The 23,732-nt window shown below is 41.9% G+C and overlaps 1 protein-coding gene across 6 annotated transcripts in view; it reads right to left on the reverse strand.

Annotated features, from left to right (window-relative positions):
- The window catches only part of PTPDC1 (protein tyrosine phosphatase domain containing 1), a 1,141,579-nt gene that overhangs the window by 646,123 nt on the left and 471,724 nt on the right, over positions 1 to 23,732 (reverse strand). The window lies entirely within an intron of this gene.

Genomic DNA, 23,732 nt, shown 5'->3' on the forward strand with positions numbered 1-23,732 from the left:
TACTGTCAACCTGGGTCCCCAGAGTCCTGATGACTTCTTCTGTGCTCAGTGGATTGCCACCTATATGGTAGCTAGGGGTAACCTTGTTTTTCCCGAAGGGTATGACTATGCATTTCTTGGCATTTAACTTTAGGCCATGGCTCTGGCACCAGTTATCCGTTTCTGTGAGGCCCTTCTGAAGGATATCTGTGTCAGATGTGTTTTCGACTATGGCGCCCAGTTTGCAGTCATCTGCAAACTTTGTCAGCCATAACCCTCCTGTGTTTGCTTGTACTTCAGAAAAGTAGATGCCGAACAAGAGTGGACCCAGGACTGAGCCCTGTGGGACACCACTTGTGACAGGCTTTGAGTCTGACATGGCTCCAGCAACTCTGACCCTGTGGGTTCTGTCACTTAGCCAGTTTGCAACCCATCTTGTGATGTATGGGTTTACATTCAAGCTGATGAGTTTTTGATGATACCTGAGTGGGGTATTGTGTCGAAGGCCTTTGCCAGGTCAAGGTAGGCTGTATGGACTGCCTTTCCCTCATCAATGGCCTTGGTGACTGTCTCGAAAAAGTCAACCAAGTTTAAAAGGCATGATCTGCCTTTGACAAAGCCAAACTGGGTTGGATCCAAAGTCTGCAAGTTCCCTATGTCTTTATTTATGAGTTCCATTATGATCCTCTCCATGGCTTTGCAGATAAGGCTTGTCAAGCTAATGGGACGGTAATTTCCAGGGTCGGTGGAGGCACCGCCCTTGTGAAGTGGGACCACAGTCACCGTCGCCACTCCTTGGAGTGCGTATCCTGAGGTGAGGCTAAGATTAAACAGCTGTCCTAACTGCGGGTTTAATTCCTCATTGAGTTCATGGAGCACACAGCCGGGGACACCATCCGGTCCCATGGATGCTGTGTTTTTGCTTTGGAGAGAGCAGTTCTCACCTGGGCGTTGGAGATGTTTGGGGGCTACAATCCTCTGGTATAGATATCTCTCCTTTTGGGGGGAGGGAGAAGTTTGCACTGAACCTGTCAGCCAGTATGTTGGCAATGTGTGTAGGTTCAGTAATCTTCACATCATTTTGAACTAATTCTTAGCATATCTGGGAGTTTCCTCCTAGGTTTCTAACATAGCTAAAGAAGGCCTTATGATTGTCTTTTGAATCCTTGGCGATTTTTCTCTCAAAATTTGCCTTGGATGATTTTATGAGAGCTCTTAGTTTTTTACTTATAATGATCAAGGGTGTCTTACCTTTCAAGGATTTTGCTCTATCTTGTAGTAGCTTCCTCCTTTTGTTGTAGAGCTTGTTTATGGCTGGGGTCCACCAGACTGGACGCTTGCCTTTGGTACAAAGAGTCTTAGTTTTGTTTGGGATTGCCTGATCCATGCAGTCCTGTAGGTGCTGGTAGAAGGCATTTGTAAGTGATTCAGCGGTTTGAGTAATGTTTACCACTGGCTCAGGGGCCTTAAAGGAGACCACACTAGTTTTAGAAGTGTGAAGTCGGCTTTTGAGAAGTTTTCACTGTGGTCTTTTTGTTTCAGGTGGGGGCGGGATGAGGACCTCCAGCGAGATTAGTTTATGATCTGATCTCACCAGTGAGGGGTATACTTCGGTGTTGAACATTGTGATCCCATGTTCGTGATGATGAGATCAAGTATGTTTTCTCCTCTTGTGGGGATGGTGACTAGTTGTTCCATGGCATTTGAGTTTATGAACTCCAGGAACCTTTGGGCTAGAGTGTTTGGGCTTGAGTAGTGTTCCCAGTCTATATTAGGGTAGTTGAAGTCACCTAGTATGATGGTGTTTGGAGATACATTTATCCCTCCATTGTTTTCAGGAAGGCCATGTGAGGTTCCTGAGTTTGAGAGGGTGGCCTGTAACATGCTACAAATTGCAGAGCAGTCTTGCCTATGGTTAATTGCACCTGGATGGTCTCCGATGCATTGTGCGTTGCCACCAACCTTGAGGTGTGGGTGTCCTTTATGAATATGGACACCCCTCCTTTCTTGGTGTTGTCCGGATTTTGGGGCGGAACGCATGATATGAGGTGAAACCTGCTAGTGCTGGGGTGCTCTCAGGAGCCTTGAACCAGGTTTCTGTCACAGCACAGACATCGATGTTCTCCATACTGAGAAGGGCCTCGAGTGCGTGCATCTTGAGATTGACACTTCTGGCATTGAGCAGCATTACCCTTAGTTTTTTACTTTTTGTGTTCTAGGATGGTAGGTTTAGAATTTGAGCCTTGCCTAAAAAGGCACTATGGGGTGGCAAGAGCCTTTGCCAATATCCGGAAGCCTAGGGTGACAGGTGCAAGCCGTCCCTTGCGAAGCAGCGTGGCTTGTCCAGCATGTCATCCCAGGCAGACAGACATTGGATCCCCTTTGAATGACACCAGAATTTAAGCCATTTATTAAAGCTGATCATCTTATCACTGTATTGTGGCATCATTCTAGGTGAAGGTAGGATACTGCTCAAGGTCAGGGTCATACCTGCCTGGGCTACATAATCAGAGAGCTCCTCAATGTCTCTTTTCATGTAGTCCAAGGAGGTACGTCTCAGGTCGTTGACACCAGCGTGGACAATGACTGAGTCGTACTTGTACCTGCTGTTGAGAGACCTGAGTGCTTGTGTTATGTGGCGGATTCTAGCCCGACAGGCAGCTTACTGTGACCTTCTCCTTACTCAGTCTGGTGAGTGGGACGTCAGTGTGTCTGACTATGGAGTCACCTATGACAAGTATGTTTGGTGTTGTATTTGGCCTTAAGGGCAGTGACTGCTTTGCACACTGATTTTGTTGTTTATGTGTTGTTTGTGTGGTGTATTGAGTTTGCAGTTGCTTGGGTGTCTGCTTTGGAGGCCTCTGCTGTTTAGGTAAATTTTACTCAGAGCCTCGAGTATGTCTTAGTGTGTTTATGTGTTTGATTCAGTGGTGTGGTTGAGTTATGTGAGACTGGTATTGTGGTGTGTGTAGTTGCCTTCTCCTCCTGCCTGGTCTTGCCAGTCCTGAGTTGAGAGAGCTCAGCCTCCAGTCTGGCTAAATAGCTGCATCTCTCACAAGTGTTAGTGTTACATGGGAGGAGGAGATGGTTGTCCGTGTACATGAGGCAATTGTAACATTGTCTCAGAATTCCCAGATTCACCAAATGGGCAGGAGAGGACGCCAGCATCTGACCCTTCGACATGCTAGAAAGAATTATGAGTTGGTATGAGACAGAAAAGTAGTGGGCTTAGCAGGGAAGTGGGCACTCCTGGGGGTTTTGCTAGTGAGAGATTTGTATAATATAGGAGTGCTTGACCTGCAAAGAGAATGCTTATAAGACAAGGGATATGCTTATAAGACAAGTGCTGAGCTTTTGAGAAGAAAAAGCTATTTGGAACAAGTGCTGCACTTTTCAGTGTAGGTGTAAACTGTTTAGGTTCCTAACAGAGCAGTTCTAAGGGAAAAATTGAAGAACAGACTTTCTGGAGCCAGAAAGAGTTTAACCTTGTTTAACGGCTGCCCGATGCTGCTCTAGTGGCAACTCAGCTTCATCAGCTAAAGCACGTTAAAGCGTGCTTGATAGCAGGGGCTGGGAAGGAGCAGGAATAGACCCAAAGGAAAATAAAACTACAGTTTCAAGTCAGTAACCACCTCTACGGGGGACAGGGAAGCTGCTCAATGTTAGTCACTGCCACTGATGAACAGAGAGACCCTCCTTCAGCCCAAGCAAAAATGGCCTCACAGAAACTTTCAAACAGTTCAGGAACAGCAAGCCTGTAAATGAACTTTTTTAACTCTCAGAAAAGTGGGAAAAAAGCAAGATTTTTTTTTTTTTTTTGTTTTTGTTTTTTACAGAGATAGCAGAGGTTCACAAGTAATATCAAGTTATAACAGTGCAGTAAATGACCCCACACAAGAGTGCTTGGTCAAGGACAGAAAATATGCAAGTTTTAAGAAAAAAACGATTTAAAATTAAGTGCAAACAAGATTGCTTTTAAGCTTACCTATACTGGCAGAGCGACTGGCTGCCCGGAGCGGGACATCCCTTCTTTAATGAATACTACAACAGTGATTAGAAGGACATTTACTGCTATGGTAAGATTTTACATAACTGCACTTTTTCTGAAGTTGCAGGTTATTGTAACATTTTTTCTGGTGTGCTTAACAACATAACTTGACATTTAGCATTAATGTGTGTCATATATAAGAGATGGCTGTAGGAAACTAGGGCTATACGTTTTCTGGCTGTGTCAGTGATGAATCATCTGCATATTGGACTGTAGCAGTATATTTAGCAGCAATATGGAGGTCATTAATGAAGACATTATAAAGTGCTGGGGCCTAGAAACGACCCTTGTAAAGCTCTTACTTTTAATTAGAAGAAAGAAAAGACAATTTGCCATTTTACGGCTTGTGCTCTATTTGATAGACAGCTGTAAAACCAGTGTAGGGAGGGTTTAGTTAGGCCTATAAAGGAGAGTTTTTTGAAGAAGTTTCATATGGAACATGACATCAAAAGCTTTAGGCAGGTATAAGAAAAGTGTTGAAACTATGTTACTTTAATTTCTTTGTGTATGTATGGTCGTAGTGAAGTTCAGTATAGCAATAACAGTGCTATGACGGAGTCGAAAACTCTGCTGTGAAGAGGAGACGAATTGTTTTCCTAGCAGACAGCCGAGCAGCTGTTTGTGTATGCACTTCTACAGTACTTTTAATAAAGGTGGCAATATAACTCTTGGCCTGTAATTGGAAAGTTGACCGGATGCACCTCCTTTGTGAAGGGGTACGATGAATGATTTTTTTCCCAAATTGATAGGACAGTGTGTTTGTCCAGGAATCCATTTATTAGCACTGATATAGGATAGAAAATAGCTTCTACTCCTACCTTAAGATACTAACCTGGCAGATAATCTGAGGCATTGGTAGTAGTTTTGAGTTTATGAAGGATTTTCTTGATCATGGCAGTGGGAACAGGTTTGGGAAATTTTTGAGGAAGTTATTTGAGGTCGGCTATAAGTATTTGATTGGATGTGTCGCCAATCAAAGCTATGACTGTGTTAATAAAGTGGGCATTAAACTGACTGGCAATGTTATAAAATGCTGATTTGGTGTTTTTAGGGTAGGTTGCATGACTTGTCCTGGATTTCGCAGCTTATTAACTGACACCCAGAAAAGTTTAGGGTTATTAGAGTGCTTATTTTGGAGTATACAGTTATAGGTTGTTTTATCTTTGGTGAATAAATATTTAGCTTTGTTTATTAGTTGTCTGTGAGCTTATTAGTTCTTATCTGTTTGATTTTTTGACCAGGTTTTCCATGCTTCATCCATCTGTCTCATGAGGTGTTTTGATTGTAAGGACAGCCACGCAAATGGGTTTGTTTTCACTCTCTTTGATGTTACATCATCTAAAAAGGGGTCCTAGGTGATTCACAGTTGCATTGATTGTGTTTATTTAAGGTTTTTTTTTTTTTTAATGAAAAGTAGATATTTTTCATAGTAGGACACAGTAGTGAATTCTAGGGTTGCTGTTCGATGCCTGACTGCACAGACAGGTAGATGCTCACTTATGCTATCTGGGAGAGTGTATAGCAAGAAATTTTATCAGGAGAGGATGTAAGTACCCAATCCAGGATGGACTGTCTGGCAGTGGCCTTGTTATACCTAGCTGAAGTAGTGATAAGGTTGGTGAATTTATAACACTGGATATTAGTTGGACTGTTAGGGTTTATTGTTTGCCAGTTGACATTAGTGTAACCTAATATGATTTTGTATGGGATTTTAGCAGAGATCCAACATAGGATGTCTTCAAGTACGGTGATATTACCTGGGGGGTAGGGTAGATTCCTATGATGACTATTTTGTTGTAGTTATTTAGTTTGAGTAGAGTTATCAGAATTTCAGAAATAGAAAAAGTTGGAATAGTTTGAAAGAATACAGAAAACTCAGTATTGCCACTCCACCAGCTTTTTTCTGATCCTATACTGTCTAATAATACTGTACCCAGAAGGTAGTATTTCCTCATGTTTGTCTTATGGCACAGCCACGTTTCACTGAATATGAGGATATCTGGGTACAGAGTAGTCATACAGGCATACAGTTTAGTTTGGGTGGGAGTGCTACCAATCTGATTAGTATAACCTACTGTGGGATTAGGATGAGTTGAGCCAGAATTTGGGTGAATGTCACAGTTAATTTTATTGACTTACACATAGCATGGGTACAACTTTTTTGTTTGGGTTTAGGGCTAGAGTTATGATAAAGTAGGAATTGTTGCTGTTTTAGGCTGGTATACTTGAATAGACAGATATACAAGGGCTGACAGAGATATGGAGAGATGACAACATGGGAGGCATTACGGTAGGATAGTTTAGTATAATGGCTGTGCTGTTGGGAGTGTGCATACTGGCTACAGATAAGGTGTTATCTATGCCACAATAAAGACAGATAGGAGTGGTGACAGCTGTAGTGCAATCATTGTGTGGAGTCTGGTTAAGGGGTAGATAAGAAACAATGTCTATCTATTAGTGTATGGATAATACTGAGTAAGTAAATGAATGAAAGTCCAGACAAATGTTAATGAAAGCACTGGAGAGAAGTAAGTTACAAGTCTGTAATGGCATTAAAATTAGTGATTGATTAGAGTGTTAGATGGTTCCTTTGGGTGTCTGGAGAGGAAGTATTTGTGAAATACTGAAGAGAGTTGCTTCAGGGAACTTAAGCAGCAGTGAACAGTTTGTGGGAGTGCTAACAGAGGACTGCTAGTTTTGTGGGATGTAATTCCAGTGCAAGTGCTAGATGACAAGAATGAATTAGCTTGCATTTATTTAGGTTTGGTAGTGCTTCAGGTAGTGTACCAAGGTGTGACTGGTGCTACTAGGTCAACTCTTTAGGGGTGTCTTATCAATGAAGTAATTTTTCTGGGTAGATATTTTCACAAAGGCACTTTAATGCATTTCTTTGCACTGAGTTTTAATCCATGACTTCATGCAGGATGTTACTGTCAAGAGTAGAATTCATGACAGTTCCCAGTTTGCAGTCATCTGCAAACCTGGTGAGCCAGAAGACCCTGACATTAGCCTTGACCTCTGAGAAGTAGATGCCAAACAGGAGTAGGTCCAGCACAGAGCCCTATGGTACTCCACTGGTGATATGCTTCTTGGTGGAGGTGGTCTCACCAATCCTGACTTCTTGGGTCCTACCTGTGAGTCAGCTGACAGTCCAGTGAGTTGTGTAGGGATTTACACCTAGTTCGGTGAGTCTGCCCCAACACCAGAGTGCAGTGTCGATCACCTTAGCCAGGTTTAGCTAGGCAGTATGCACTGTTTTCCTTCCATCCATTACTTTTGTTACCTTCTCAGATGTCTACCAGGTTAAGTAGGAATGACCTTCTTTTGGCAAAACCAAAATGGGATGGGTCCAGTGTATGTAGGTTGCCAATATCTTTGTTTATCATTTTTATGATAATTCATTCCATGGCTTTGCGTATTAGATTAGTCAGATTAATGGGTCTGTAGTTTCTGGGATCAGTTGATGGTCCACCCTTGTAAAAGGGATAAATGCTGTTGTCCTCTGTTCACTTGGTACTTAGCCTGTTTTCAGGTTGTAGTTGAAAAGTAACTAAAGTGGTCCTAATAAGTTCACAGGTTGGTACTAGGCTATTGGCCCTAGGGCCTATACAAGCCTAGCCAAACAATTCCCCGGATATTTCTTCCCATAATATTTACTTCCCTGGACCCCTGTCTAGCAGGGTGACTGACGTGATCCCCGGGGTGAATTTTCTATCTCCTATCCAATCGTCAAGGTTCCTTTTGAAGAGGGCCAAGGAGGCGCTGTGCTTGACTTGTATGGGCAAGACTATTCCAGAGTATGGGGAGACTCTGGGTCAGGAACCTATCCCTCCAGCATGTTTTGTTCATTGTGATGACAAGGTTTAGATCCTTGAAGCGTGTGGCTCTGAGGGATTGGGATTTCTTTAAGTGGAGCATGTCTAACAGCTCAGGGTTTGACATGGCCTTGTATGTTAAGCAGAGATCACTCTGAGTAGACGATATGCCATAGAGTATAGCTGGAGTTTTTTTAGACTGTCAGCATAGGGCATCTGCTTTAGGCCTGTGATTCTTTTAGAGGGGTATTTCTGCAGCCTTTCCAGCTGTTGCAGATGTCTTGTGAGGTACATACCAAACGGGGCGTTGTACTCTATAATGGGTCTAATGAGGGATGAGTACAGTGGGACAATGACCTCCTTTTTTCTGGATGAAAAGCCCTTAGTGATGAGTTCTGCCATATAGAAGGATTTCCTGACTGTTGTGGTGATGTAGTAATCGAAGGTGAGACCACTGTCCACCTGTGTCCCTAAGTCTCTCATCACACTTTCAGTGTTTAGTGTACTGCCACCTATGTGGTAATTCATGGGTACATGGTTTTTCCCAAAGGGGATAACTATACATTTCTTGGCATTAAGCTTGAGCCCATGGCTCTGGCACCAAGCCTCTGTTTTGGTAAGGCCCTTTTGTAGAATATCCACATCATTTGGGGAATTCAATAATGGCTCCCAGTTTGCAGTCATCTGTGAACTTTGTTAGCCAGAGTCCTTTAGTGTTGGCCTGTACTTCAGAGAAGTAGATGCTGAACAAGAGTGGTCCCAGGACTGAACCCTGAGGTACTCCACTAGTCACTTGTCTGGAGCTGGATTTGGAGTCGGCTACTTTTACAGTCTGGGTTCTGTCTGTAAGCCACTTGGCAACCCATCAAGTGACATAGGGATTTATGCCCAGCTTAGTAAGTTTATCTATGATTCCATATTCTGTGTGGACCTCCTTACCCTTGTCCACAGCTCTGGAGACTGATTCGAAGAAGTCAATCAGGTTCAGGAGACAAGATCGTCCCTTCACGAACCCAAACTAGGTGGGGTCCAGTGTCTGAAGGTTGCCAATGTCTTTGTTTATAAGTTCCATGATAATGCGTTCCACACCCTTGCAGATCAGGCTTGTCAGACTGATAGGACGGTAGTTCCTGGGATCCAAGGTGGAGTCTCCCCTTGTGGAGTAGGATAACTGTAGCTGTGCGCCACTCAGTGGGCACGAAGCCTGAGGTGAGGCTATGATTAAACATGACACTTAGGTGAGGTGCCAGTTCATTTTGTAGTTCATGTAGTACACAGCCCGGGATGTCATCTGGTCCCATGGATGCTGTATTCTTAGCTTTGGAGAGTGCAGTTTCTATCTGTGTGGCTGTGATTACCAGAATTTGGCAATCGTGAGAGGGGGGTGAAGTTGGCACTAAATCGATCTGCCAGGATATTGGCAATATCCTTGGGATCAGTATATTTAATGCCATTCTGTTGTAGCTTAGAGCAGATCTGAGCATTACCATTTAGATTCTTGACATCATTATATAATGCCTTTTGGTTGTCTTTGGAATATTTTGGCAATTTTATTTTCCTTACTAGCTTTGGGGGATTTTATGAGGAATCTCCCGGTTCTTACTGAGGCTGGTAAGGGAGTTTTTGCATCCTGGGATTTTCCTCTTTTCTACAATAGTTTCTTCCTTCTGTGGTATAGTTTGTTTATGGCAGGGGACCACCAGATTGGCCTCCTTTTTTTGGAGGAGAGCGTCTTGGTTCTATTTGGGATGGCACGATTCATGCACAAGTGGATGTGCTCGTAAAGTGCCTTAGTGTAGGATTCAGCAGTCGAACTTTCAGCTCCTGTCTGCATGGGTGCCATGAAGTTTGTCACTTCTGACTTGAAGTAGCATGAAGTTGGCTTTGGAGAAGTTTTTTTATGGAGATTTCCTTAGGGGGTGGGGGTGGGATGTGGATGTCAAGGGTGATTTGCTTATGGTCAGACCTGACCAATGAGGGAGTGACCACTGGTGTGGAGCATCTATCTCCCATGCTGGTAATGACCAGGTCTAGGATATTGGAACCCCTGGTGGGACAATGGATTACTTGATCCAGGGCATTGGAATTTATGAATTCCAAGAACCGCTAGGAAAAGGTGCTGGTAACCAAGTAGTTTTCCCAGTTAATGGCAGGATAGTTGAAATCACCCAGTATTAGGGTGTTTGGTTGTATCTTAATATTTTCCAGTATGTTTAGAAAGGTGTAGTGAGAATCTTGGGTGATGGTGGGGGATCTGTAGCAAGCGACAATTTGGATTGCAGTCTTACCTAGTGTTAGTTGCACCTGGAGAATTTCAGATGCATTGTGTTGGGCAACTAGCCTGGAGGTGTGAATATCCTTGGTGAATATGGACACTCCTCCACCTTTAGTGTTTCGGTCTTGGTTTGGTGGCCGAAAAATGTGGTAAGAGTTGTAGCCTGGTATTGCAGGGGTGCTCTCTGGAGTCTTGAACCAGGTCTCAGTTACTGCACAGATATCGATGTTCTCCATTTTTAGGAGTGCCTCGAGAGAGTGCACTTTGAGGTTTAGACTTTTAGCAATGATTAGCATTACCTTCAGATTTTGCATGCTTGTATCTGTTACGGTGGTGGTTTTGTCCTTTGAACCTTGCCTAAAAAAGGCACTATAGGGGTGGCAAGAGCTTTAGCCAGTAACCTGAATCCCAGGGATGACAGGTGCAGACCATCTCTGGCAAAGCATCGTGGTTTGACGATCATGTCGCCCCAGGCAGACAGATACTGGATCCCCTTTAAATGAGGTTATGTTTAAGGCTATTTAGGAGGGAACATACAATACTACTGGACCCCACTGAGGCTGTGCTTTTAGCCTTAGTGAGCGATGCTATGATCTGCTCCCTGCTGACAGTTAGGGGGGTTATGCTGGTAGGAATTTCACAAGGGGTGGGAGGGAGTAGGGGGTAAAGTTTGAGCTGAATTTGTTGGCCAGCAGATTTGCTATATCATTCTGCTCAATGAAAGTGGTACCATTTATTACCAGTTCTGCATGCTGTTGCGTGTCACCTTTGAGGTTTCAGACATAAGCTGTAGAAGGCCTTGTGGTTGTCTCTAGCTGGAGAAGCTATTTTGATCTTGTAATTGGCCTTGTTGGATTTAATTTGTCCTCTTAGTTTCCTGTTCAGTTTTATTAGTGAGCTCTTGTCATGATGAGAGCTGCTTGGTTCCTTTTGCCAGACTCTAAATGGGGTAGTTTCAGTGGTACCTCAAAACAGTATGTTTTCAGCACTGCTAACCTCTGGATTTTCCCATTCCATCATTACCTTGCCTCATTCTTGAGTTCCACTGGTAGATTCTTCAGATCTCTCTGAATTCCCACTCATGACCTGTACATGGATGCTTCGGGAACAGGGTTGTGGAGCTTCATCCAACAATGTCAGGGTTCAGGGAGTTTGGTGTCCTACACAACTAGCAGATTATATCAGCATCAAAGAGGTGACAGCTCTGATTCTGGCTGTCCATGCTCCCCCCCCCCTTGGATCTGTGGCCCTCTGAGGATTTTTACAGACAATACAACAGTTATGTGGTATATCAACAAGCACAGGCGCACAAAGTCTTACCTTCTTTGCAGGCTGGCTCTTCAGACTTTACATTTTGCAAACTGCCATCATTTAACTCTTCAGGCAGTTTACATACCTTCAGAATAAAATCTAGTGGCAGACAGTCTGAGCAGGTCTAGGGCAGATCCTCACAAATGGACGCTTCATAGGAAGGTGTTCCTGAACATTGCTCATTAGTGGGGCATTTCTCAAGTAGATCTCTTTGCCTCCCCTCAGAACAGACAACTTCCCAGATTCTGCTCCACAGTGCCAAGCGTGGCTTGGAAAGTGGGCACAATGTCTTTTTCATGGAAGGAGGTATTCATGTATGTTTATCCTCTCTTCCTCTTTTACTAAAAGCCCTGCACAACATCTTGTGGGACAACTAAAATCTTGCTGGTGACTCTCCTATGGCACAGACAGTATTGGTTCCCCTTTTCTTTCATCTGACCAAAGCAATCATCAAAGATTACCTCACACTATTCACACAGAGCAAGGGATATCACACTCACCCCCACTTATCTCATTCACCCCCACTTATCCACCCCTTCATCTGATTCTTAGGGTGACAAGGTTTTGATTCCTTTTTGACAACAGGTCTTTGAGGATGTACTCTGAGTTCTGCAGGAGGCCAGGAAACCCACTAGTAAAAAATCCTATTTGTCTAAATGGAAGAGACTTTCTATTTTGTGTCTCAACCAGTGGCCCTTTCTGAATTAATTTTCCTATTTCAACAAATTTGTTGAGGGCGAGTGTAGCAGTCAGGCCAAGCAAAACCTTCTTATATAAAACGTAATTCAAAATTTCAGACTTCACTTTATCAAAAAACTTTTGATTCTGTACCCAAGTAAATCTCTTCAAAACTGCAGCAGCAGTGGCCCAAGACACAGTATCTGCACAATGATACAACTCTTCAAAGCATGTTTAGATGCTTGAAAAAGATTAAAAACAATAGGCTTCAGAAAGGAGCTACCTTTTGAAGGAAACATGGTAGAGTATTCCCTCAAACTGCCTGCTCAACTAAGAATAAACTTCCACATACAAGCCTTGGAGTTAAGAATTCTCTGAGCTAAAGTGGAAGAAAAGAAAATTCTCTTACCAAATCTGTCCAGTACTTTGCTTTCTTGCCCACAGGGGAGGGACTGGTACTGACTAACAGTCTCTTGCCAACTGGTGAAGAGGTACAGATGGCCACTGGGTCTGATCTCAGATGAGAAAAAAAATGTATTAGTCTGAGGAAATGTATACTGTCATTCTGGGTACTGAAGGTTAAAAGTCAGGATTATTACAGACATCATTAAAACACACCCTCCATTGCTGGCAAAATAAAAGGAATGGGTGTTGAACGAGGTATATCCACTTGTAGCATATTATATAATATGTCCTCAATTTAGGGGAACAGTCAATTGATCCACAAAAACACCTCATTCATACTGGGAATAGTCTGTGAAAAAGAAAATTCCTCTAAGTACACGCTTCCCCAGAATCAGAGTTTTTGGTCTGGGAATCTGCAGGAGAAGAAGCACTGTCTCTGTCCATGTGAGAATCCCCCGACAATTTTTCTTAAGAGATTTCTTTATTGATATTACCCACAGCTAAGGATGTATGAGCACCAGGATTAACAATCTGTAATAATTGCCTGATTAAGCAAATAGGTTCATAGGTGTATACTAGGCTAATGACCACTAGGGCCCTTCAAAGCCTAGCCGCGCAACCCAAATGTGACCCACAAATCTGATTTATATTTAATTCACAGGGGGGTGATTTACTGCCTCTGTCCATCAGAAACATAGGAACCAGACCAGGGGGGTAAATTTTTGATCACCCACCCACTGGTCCAAGTTGCGCTTAAATAGGGATATGGAAGAACTCTGCTTCAAGTGGATGGGAAGCCTGTTCCAGAGAATGGGAATTCTCTGAGAAAAATATCTCTCTCTCCATGTCCTAATTATGTTGTAAGCAAAATTTTGGTCTTTTAATCTAGTACTTCTGATGCTGTTTGTTTTGCAGATGTGCAAAAATTCATCAAAACAGGGTCCAGAGATGCCCTGTATGCCAGGCAAAGATCACGTCTCATAAGTCTGTATTATATCGAGTAACGAGAAAGCTCAGACACTGTGTTTACTCCCTCCATTCTTTTTATAAGGAACATTTGTGGATGTTCCATTTGCTGCATGTTCCTGGTCAGGTACATGTCGAAGTGGGCATTATATTTTAAGATGGGACTGAAAAGGGCCAGCGGTGGTGATGCTGCGGTAGCGTTGTCGCATCACAGTAAGACGCTGTCCGGTTCGATTCTCAGCTAGAGCGTCTTCTGCGTGGAGACATGCGTGAATGGGCGTACCTTCGTTGAAGGTTGTGCATCAGAGCTGGTAACTCGGCACATAAAAATCAACTACCAATCATTAGCGGACCGGAGTTCCGCTGTGGCGACCCCTAACCGGGAAAAGCCGAAAGACACAACAACAACTGAAAAGGGCCAAATACAGTGGTATGATGACCTCTCTGGACCTTGATGCTATGCCCTTGCTTATAGGTTGAGCAATACAGAAGGATTTTCTTACCATCTTGGACACATGTTGGTTGAAGGCTAGGTTACTACCTATATGAATTCCCAGCTCCTTGACTAGAAAAACAACTTTTAAGGATGTTTTATTGATGACACATTTACCCAGGGTGGCAGACGTCTGAAAAGGTACTACAATGCATTTCTTGCTATTGAGTTTTAATCCACGACTTTGGCATCAATTACACCTTCCTGAAGGATGCTCTAGGGAAGTTGTCAAAGTGTACACAAGCATTCAAAACATTTTCTGCCTTGTCAAAACACTTCACAGTCTTTAAATTGACATAAATACTTTAAAAGTTTAGATAAACAGCACACATTTACCACAAGAAATAGCTCTAAAAAAAAAAAACTAAGCCAAAAACAGAAGTCCCTGACAGAAAGTTAGATACTGTGAAAAAATACCAGCATTCTTAAAAGGGAAATACCACTATGAGTCACATGGCAATAATTTTTGTTTTGATGGGTTCCTCTGTGGGGACTTATCTGACAGAGATGAAGCTCAAAGCTGATTGCTGCTCCTGTGAAGGCTCAGAACTGTTTCCTCTTGATGTATCAAGAAAGTAATGAAGATTTTTTACACTCTGACTGATGATTTCTCTCCATAAAAATGGCCAAGATGATTTCTCTCCAAAAAAATGGCCAATCAGCAGTCAGAGGGAGCCAGAGCTTTGTGAAGCTGTCCAGTTTTTGTACCTTTGGCAAAATAAAACTAATACAGCCAAAAGGCTACTGCAGCAGTGAGAATGACTGAACATCTCCATGTGATCTGGGTACACTGGGGAATGAAGATATGCATCTTTTATATACAAGAATACCAAGAAAGCTTGAGGCAGAATAATGGAAAGAGAATGCAAGGTAAATAAGTTGAGAAGGGACAAATCCAGAATGGGTCTCCATTTCTTTCTTTTCTGGGAAGCCTTGAATAGAAACCTGTGCCTTGAATAAAAACCTGTCCCTTTGTATGTGGAGAGACTAATTCAACTGAACCAGGGATTAAAGAGAGTTGGCTTGATGGAAATGGAGGAATGCCTGATCTGTGTGGAGCAGAACGCCATGACATCCTGTAACCACTCTGAATTACTGAAAGAACCCTGCTGTCTTTGGTGACTGACTTCCCAAACTGTAAAGATAGGGAAAGCTTTTTTGATAGAAGGATTGGGGTAGGCAGAGATAGAAGTGGGGTTGGGGGCAGAGGAGGATAGCCAAAAGGAAGCTGGGTTTGTAAGGAAAGAGGGGTTTAGATCCCTTGAAACCTTTTCTGGGTTTGTCTTGGGATCTCCTTTTAGAATATCTTTTACCCTTTTGAGGAGGGGGTGATTTGTTCTTTATGAAAAAGGGGATCAGCTTTGGAAGGGTAGTTTATTAAAAAAGTACAGTTGTGTAAAATCTTACCATAACAGTAGGTGTTCTTTTCTTCACTGCTACAGTACTTTTTACAACAGGGATCCCCTGCCAAGGGTAGCCCGATATCCAGCCAGTATACAAAAGCCTTTAGGTTATAAAGGGTATGCTGTATGTCACACATATGCCCCACATGCACGGCGTAGGGCATAAAGGTGACATCCAGACGTAACATCTTCAGAAATGAAAAAGCCCCAGTAGGAACGATAGTGCAAGGATATTAGACGGTAACAAGCAAATCCAGAAGGAAAATGACCAGAGGCAAAGAGGGAGGGAGTGAATACTGCAACAGTGAAGAGAAAGACATCTACTGTTATGATAAGAGTTTACACAACTATACTACATATCACTGCTGCAGTATTCTTTACAAGAGTGAGAGTGCAATACCTCAGGAAGAAGACTGGAAGGAGGAAGGGCCAGCAAGAGCCCTCTAGAGGAAGCCATGGAGAATGGCCCTAGCAAAACCAGCTTTGGCTGTAGAAATCACATCCAACTTACAGTGCTTGATAAAGGTATAAAACAACACAGGCTCCGATCTGGCTAGAATAACTCCAAAGAAGTTTAATGTGAAGCGCTTTTCATCTTCCACCTTTGGAAGACTTCATCAGACAAAAGAAAAAAAAACTTCATACACAGTTTTAAAATGAAAAAGGCGCCAAAGCAAAGCACAGTAATTGGATTCAGCCACCATTCAATTAACTAATTAAATACTAAGTTAAATAATTAAAAGTTGTGTCTTTCGGCTTTTCCCGGTTAGGGGTCGCCACAGAGGAACGCTGGTCTGCTAATGATTGGCAGTAGATTTTTACGAGCTGGCTTGCCGGGCCTAACGCACAACCTTCAATGAAGGAACGCCCATTCACGCATGTCGACACACAGAAGTTCTGAGAATCGAAAGGGCAACGTCTAACTGTGAGGCGACAATGCTACCGCGGCACCACCACCGCAGCTAAGTTAAATAATTAAAAGTGTTCTGCATCAAAAACCTTTTTCTTGTGTTAAAAAAGTTCATGTCAGCAAAATAAAATCATTCATTTAAAACTTCCGTTTAAAACTTTCATTTGATAAAAAAATGCAAAACTGTACTCTAACATAAAGTACAGAAATACTGAATGAAAAGCATAAATGTAGGAAAACGTAGTTTTAAATATATGCTTGGAGTGTAAAAGAAGAAAAGAACGTAATAATAATAATAATAATAATAAGTATAAAATGAGTACAAATATAACAACAGACTACTGCTCACAACACCAAGAGGTGACAGTGTCTGAAGCAAAAATGTCAATAACTATGGAGAGGGTGTCAAATACCTAAAAGTACAAATACATACAGTGAAACTGTGTTCTAAGACTTTAGAGGATCTGTGTTCTAAAAATGTTGAAAAATTTAAAAACAAATTTTTAGTACTAGACTATAAAAATGTGCAAAGGAAGTCAAGACGAAAAACAGGAATAAACTACAACAGTTGCTACCTTTTGCTAACATGAAGTGAAATACTGTGTGAGTCACCTCAATAGACTTCTCAACTTCAAAATACAAGTCAAAGATGTGACCTCGTTTAAACCAGGGGAGTGTAGGAATTCAGCCTAAGCTGCCAAACAAGTTCACATTTCTCTAACAGTAACTGATGTGGTCCACCTTTTTCATCAACCACTACCTGATCTATCACTTTAAACAAAAAGGCATGGGTAGGATTCACGTTACAGTGCCTCGCTACGGCATTGGTACTACTCTTCTTCCTTATATGATATGTGTGTTCATATATCCTTTCTTTTAATTTCCTGTCAGTTTTGCTGATATAAAAAGCTGGACATGACTGACAGGAAGCCAGGTAAACCACTGATTTAGAACTACAACTGTACCGGCCTCTGTCTTTAAACATGTGTTGATTCAATGTGAAACAAGACCCTGTAGAAATTAATTTACAATAATTACATGTCTCACATTTGTATGCGCCCTCTGTTCTAGTGGGTTTCATAATCGTACTTTCCATGATACTTTTTAGATTTCTATCTTTTCTAAAAATAATAACTGGTTCGTCGCCTAATTTCTCTACTAAATCCTTCTCAAAGGTCAATAAGTGCCAATTTCTTCTAAGGATGTTGCTAATGAACTTCGCTTCCAAAGTAAAAGGGGTAATAAAACTCTTCTTGTAACAAACCAAGTCTGTACCTGTTGAGCCCACGACTACTGGTGGTGAACTTGTACTGGTCACCACCACACTCAATTCTTCCACATCCAAAACTACATCTCCTTCTTTTACAGTAAGGATGGGATTGAAAATACCTGACAGTCTCTTACTACAAACCTCTCTTACCACCTCATCAACTAATGACTCTGGGTAACCACGACTCATAAACATGTGCTTCAACAAGATACATTCATCGTCAAATGACGTGTCTTCAGATGTCATTCGAGCTGCTCTTACCAACTGTCCCTTTAGGACAGATTTCTTCTGATGGAATGGGTGACAACTGGAAAAGTGCAACAACGTTTTGGAATATGTAGGCTTCCTGAAAGTTTTAGCTAAATAGCCTTTACGTACAGAATTTCACATCTAAATAACTGATAGTGTCCTCTTTTTATGTATGTGTGAATCTTAAGAAAGAAGTACTGTTGTTTAATGCCTCCACAAAGCTATGTATGTACTCCCTTGAAACATGATGAAAATATCATCCAAAAACCTATTCTAAAGCTTTACTTTCTTATGGATGTCTTTACTAAATATGTGTTCGTGTTCCCACTGTGCTAGAACTAAATTAGCATAACTTGCCCCACATGGGCAACCCATCGCTACCCCTACCACTTGCTTGTAGATGTTGCCATTGAAACTGACGTAGTTGTTGTTCAAAATCACATCCAGTAATTCTTGAATCAAATGTATTTCATCACTCTCTGCTCCATAAGAAATAAGTTTCTTACGAATATATTCTTAACCCTATGTCATGTGGGATGGACAAATAAAGGTCCACCACGTCTATTGTTAAGAAAAAAAATTTTGTCATGGAATATAAATTTTTCTAAATTTTTCAAAAAAGCCCAAGAGTCTTTGCATATCTGTTCCTCCCTCACTACATATTTCTTTAATAAGTCATCCACAAACTTAGAGCATGCATATGTAATAGAAGACCTTGCATTCACCAAAGCCCTCATAGGAGGGTTTTCAATGTTTTTATGTAGTTTAGGTAAATCAAACAAATTGGGTGTTCTTGACTTCAAAATCACAAGGTAATTATAAACGTCAACACTGATCAACCCTTCTATCAACAAATCCCTAAGGAAGGAAAAGATTCTTTTATAAGCAATATTCATTTCATTAAGGCTGGACCTCACGTAGATCTTACTATCTAGCACGTCAAACATTCTGTTGTCATAGTCATCATTGTCCATGATCACCAAACCTCCACCTTTGTCCGGTTTCAAAAACCGAACCGGTAAGGCTCTGACCAATCTCAAAGCTTCAGCTTCATCCTCAGCTATGTTCTTAATAACATTTTTTCTAGCACTCATACTTAGAGACCTCAAATCGGACTCACACATGTGCTCAAACAAAGATAGAGTGGGGAACACGGGTGGGTTGTACATACTAGCCACTCTTAAAAGGTCATTGATCTAACCCATACCTCAAAAAATTACAGACAAGTTCATTTTTCTTATATATAATTTTAAATCAATCAAAACCCCAGGTAAGTCAAAATGTTCCTCGGGTACGAAAGTCAAACCCTTACTGAAAAGTTCACACAACTCCTGGCAAATGGTGTAACTTGAGAAATTGTACACCTTGAAGTCACCACTACCATTCAACAAAATGACAGGTGCATTAGTTATCTGTTGTACTTGTGATTCTCCTTCGTGCCCCTTGTGTTGTATCTCTGTGGGTGGTTCTGGCCCCTGTTGGAAAAAGAATCATTCATTTTGCTACTGTTGTAGTGGTTGTTGCCAACCGCGTTGGTAGCAGGATGCTTGTCAGCAATGTTGTCCCTCCAACTGCCCTCAAACAGATCTAGATAGCTGACTCCTGGTCCTACCTTCACGGGTACCTCAGGAACGTTCCCATTGACCGTGTTCACAACATTTGTATGTTGTGCAAGGGCATGACCAAATATACCCTTACCTTGAGATGGTGGTGGGTTTGGGTATGCAACCCCATTCTTATAGTCACTGATGTCCCTTCTCAGTTTCTTGAGTTTCACTTCCGTGTTCTTTATTAATTGTTGGTCAATAGAAGAAAACACCCTTTTATAATCATAATGATACCTTATGAACTCAGGGTGTGTTTTAATGTCATTATTTAAAACTGTGACTTTGTTAGTTAAAGCCTCAATACAAATAAAATAATGTTTGCACAGCATGTCCATTAATTCAGTACCGTGCTTGTCAAACAACATTAAAAGTTCATTGTAAAACACTGTCCCCGCCTCTAACCCCGAAGGGTATTGCCAGGATCGCAAACCTTTCGGTACTACACCCTGTTTCTTACACTCTCCAAAATAAATTACTTCCAATTGTAACTTTTTTAGTTTTAACATTTTCCAATCAATCTCTTTTAACTTAAGAGATAAAGACTCACCTCCTCCAGCCAAGCATTCACTAATGACATCTTTGCAGTTAAATCCAAAAGTTGGTTGTGTTTTTAACCATTCTGCCACATTAGGGAGCTGTGTATATTTGTACTTTTAGGTATTTGACACCCTGTCCATAGTTATTGACATTTTTGCTTCAGACACTGTCACCTCTTGGTGTTGTGAGCAGTAGTCTGTTGTTATATTTGTACTAATTTTATACTTATTATTATTATTACATTCTTTTCTTCTTTTACACTCCAAGCATATATTTAAAACTACGTTTTCCTACATTTATGCTTTTCATTCAGTATTTCTGTACTTGAGTACAGTTTTGCATTTTGTTTTTTTATCAAATGAAAGTTTTAAACAGAAGTTTTAAATGAATGATTTTATTTTGCTGACACGCTTTTTTAACACAATAAAAAGGTTTTTGATGCAGAACACTTTTAATTATTTAACTTAGTATTTAATTAGTTAATTGAATGGTGGCTGAATCCAATTACTGTGCTTTGCTTTGGCGCCTTTTTCATTTTAAAACTGTGTATGAAGTTTTTTTCTTTTGTCTGATGAAGTCTTCCAAAGGTGGAAGATGAAAAGCGCTTCACATTAAACGCTTTTGGAGTTATTCTAGCCAGATCGGAGCCTGTGTTGTTTTTTTCGTTTTGGAGAGTTTGTTGTTCCAGTTATTTTCAAGCGCTTGATAAAGGTATGCACAGAAGTCCAGGCAGCTGCCTCAAGAATAGAATTAGTATCCAAACCCTTGAAAAAAGCACCAGAAGAAGCCACAGCCCTAGTAGAATGAGCCTTAACAGAAGAATAAAGGCTCTTCCCATAAAAAGAATAGCAAAAAGAAATAGCGTTAGATAACCAAGAAGAAATGGTTTGCTTGGAAACAGCCAAAACTAAAGACCTAGGATGAAAAGAAACAAAAAGCTGTTCAGATTTACGAAAGTTTTAAGCTTATCCAAATAATATCTGAGTTGGCTATGCAAATCCAAGGTGTGCAAAACTTCACTAGCAGACTGTGGAGAAGGGAAAAAAAGTAGACAACTGATTAGACTCATTAAGGCACAACTCACTAATCACTTTAGGCATAAAAGAAGGATTAGTAATGAAGGGACACCCTATCCTCATGGAAAACTGCAAAAGGAGGAACAGTCATAAGGACTTGCAGCTCAGACACCAGTGCATGGGCCAAAAGAAGAAGAATCTTCCAAGAACAATGCTGTAAGGAAGCTGAAGCAGCAGGTTCAAAAGGAGCCCGAGTCAAATTTTCTAAAACAAAATTAAGGTCCCAGGAAGGGTAGGCTTCCTAGGAGGCCGAATGTGAAGGATGCCTTTAAGAAAGGTTTGGCCTCAAATCTAGAGTCTAAAGGGGGAGTTAAAGGCAGACAAGCAGAGACAGCTGATAGGTGGGGCTTAACAGAAGAATATGACAACCCAGCACTGAGAAATTCACACAAATACCACAGAACCAAAGGAACATCCACAGTAAGTGGATCCAGGTTATGAGAAAGACAAAACAGAAAATATCTTCCATTTGGATAAGTAAGATTCTCTAGTAGTAGGTTTCTTGGCCTCCTGCAGGACAGAAAAGCACATCCTCACAAAAAAGGCATCTGTAGGGGATTAAAACCTTATCACCCACAATGTTAGTTGAAGAGTGGACAGGAGCGGATGGATGAGAGACCTTTTGTATTGTGTGAGTAGGTCCACCCTGTGAGGTAACTTTGTGATGATTTTTCTTGGCAAGATGTAGAAGTGGAAACCAATGATGTCTGGGCCAAAAGGGAGTCACCAGCAAGACTCTGGGAGCATCCTGTAGTACCTTGAACATGACTTTCAGAATGAGAGGAAAGGGAGGGAAGGCATAAGGAAACATCCCTTTCCAAGAGACGGTGTCCACCTTCCAGGACAGAGGCCATGGGGCTCTGGCACAAAATAGATGAAGTTGTCTGTTCGGAGGGGAGGAAAAATAGATCTACTGGAGGAGTACTGCACTGGTGGACAATGTCCAGAAACACATCCCTGTGAAGCATCCACTTGTAGGATGGTGTTATGGACCTGCTCAGAGAATCTGCCACCATGTTCTAGTCTGAGGGAATGTAAACTGCCTGAAGGGTCACCTGAAACTGGATAGCTAGTTCTCAAACCTGAAGGGCTAACCTGCGTAGGAGATAAAAACTAGTCCCCCTCCCTTGTTTGTTGATATACCATGACACTGTGGTATTGTCTGTGAGAACTTGAGGGGCCCTGAAAGGAAATGAGCATGAAAAGCCTAAAGAGTCAGCAGAAGAGCTCTCATCTCTTTCACACTGATGTGGTTTTTCTTTTGTTGAAACGACCAAAGACCCTGCACCTTCAGGGGGCCAAAGGAGGCCCCCATCCCATATCTGAGGCATCTGTGAAAAGTTCCTGAGAGGGGACTGGAGGTTGAAAAGGAAGCCCTGGGTTGAGGGACAACTGATGAATCCACCACTGAAGTTTCAGCTTGAGCCATGGAAGTAGCGGGACAAAAAAATCTAAAGGATATGAATGTTGAAACCAAACTGAATTTAGAAACTACTGCAGCTTTCTCATGTGGAGCTTGGCTAGAGGGAGCATAGGAATGGTGGAAGCCATGTAACCCAGATCTCTCAGAAATTCTGTGGTTGTGACTGAAGCCAGAGGAAGAAGGGATTGAAAGAAAGCAATGAGAGTTAAGGCCTTGGAAGGAGGCAGGAATGCCAGAACTGTAACAGTCTGAATACTGCATCCCAGGAAAAACAAGGAGTCAGGAACTTCTGGAAATTTACAGTAAACCCCAGGCTTTGCAGGACAGAAATGGCAAAGTGTAGATGTAAGATTTCTGGAGAGGAGGCCTGAATAAGCAGGTTATCCATGTAAGGGAAGACCTATAGCCCTCTTAACCTCCAGGAAGCAATCACAGGTGCGGTGCATTTGGTGAAGACCCTGGGGCAGTGGAGAGGCCAAAGGGCAAAGCAGAGAACAGAAAATGCCAGGAAACAACAGAGAAATGTAAAACTTCCCGAAAGGAGGATGAACAGGAATATGCAGATAGCATACTTGAGATTCAGGGAAACTAGAAAAGCCTGAGGAATTAGCATAGGAAACAAGTTTTGAAGGGACAACATCCGAAAGGAAGGGACCTTCAAAATGGTGTTTAGCTGAGACAGAGCCAGAATGAGTCTCCATGTACCTTCTTTCCTGGGGACCAAGAACATTCTGGAATAAAACCCCTTCCCACTCTGAGGAGATGGAACTTCCTGAATACTTCCCTGAGCCAAGAGGCCCTGAAGAACCTCCGGAAAAAAGGGCAGCTGTTCCTGAGGAGGTTGAGGAATGCCCACAAAGGGGTGAAGAGATTTCCAAACCATATAATAACCCTGGTGAATTACAGAAAGAACCCTGGAGTCTTGGGTGATCTTTAGCCAAATAAGAATGGACAGAGAAAGACATACAGAAAGAGGAATGTGACTGAAAAGAACAGGGAAGGACAGTCAGACAGCACTTGGTTTATCAGGAAAAGGAGGCTTTTGAGTAGGAGGAGTTTATGTAGCCTTAGCAGCAGGAGCCCATCTACAACACTTTTTACCTTTGTGGGTGGGTGAGACTGCCTACGGACAAAAGCAGGCTTATTAGGATAATTCCTCTGAAACTTGAGCACAGGGGGAAACAAAAATGTTTCAATTCCTGTAACACTTTGACCTTTTCTTGCAGGAATTTAAACAACTTTACAGTAGCAGCATCAAAGAAATACTTGTTATCCAGAGGAGCATCC

Source organism: Protopterus annectens, chromosome 7.part0 (assembly GCF_019279795.1).
Source record: "Protopterus annectens isolate FY-2018-M chromosome 7.part0, PAN1.0, whole genome shotgun sequence".
NCBI classification, from domain to species: domain Eukaryota; kingdom Metazoa; phylum Chordata; order Ceratodontiformes; family Protopteridae; genus Protopterus; species Protopterus annectens.